The following is a 584-nucleotide window of genomic DNA, read 5'->3' as shown; positions in this document are numbered from 1 at the left end:
CATTTTTGCATGCCATTTGGTGCAGGGATGACTTTTCCTTGACACCTCAGGATCTGTGGACCCCACAGAATCCCCACCTACCCTACCACACTCTCTCTCTTTTTCACCCATTCACCAATCACCTCAACACCTCTTCCCCAAAAACCCTTCACCTATCAAATCCCATCTTTCTCTTCACCACTCACATCCATCCTTCATAAAACCCCACCTACCCCACCATTCAAATTCAAACCACTTTCCCTCCCAAACCCACCCTCACTTGACCGGACCCTACCCTTCCCCCACTCCTATATAAACCCTCCTTCACTCCTTCATTTCCACACAACATACACACCACTTCTACCCCTTTTTGGCCGAACACAAAGCCAGTCCCTTCTTCCTCATTTCTTCTTCTTCTACTCTCTTCTTTCTTCTTTTGCTCGAGGACGAGCAAACCTTTTAAGTTTGGTGTGGTAAAAGCATTGCTTTTTGTTTTTCCATAACAATTTATGGCATCCAAGACCGGAGAAACCTCTAGAAAGAGGAAAGGGAAAGCAAAAGCTTCCACCTCCGAGTCATGGGAGATGGAGAGATTCATCTCAAGG

The sequence above is a fragment of the Arachis duranensis genome, chromosome 5, assembly GCF_000817695.3.
Source record: "Arachis duranensis cultivar V14167 chromosome 5, aradu.V14167.gnm2.J7QH, whole genome shotgun sequence".
NCBI lineage: Eukaryota > Viridiplantae > Streptophyta > Magnoliopsida > Fabales > Fabaceae > Arachis > Arachis duranensis.
The sequence above is the reverse complement of the archived record's forward strand: the minus strand, read 5'-3'. Positions refer to the sequence as shown.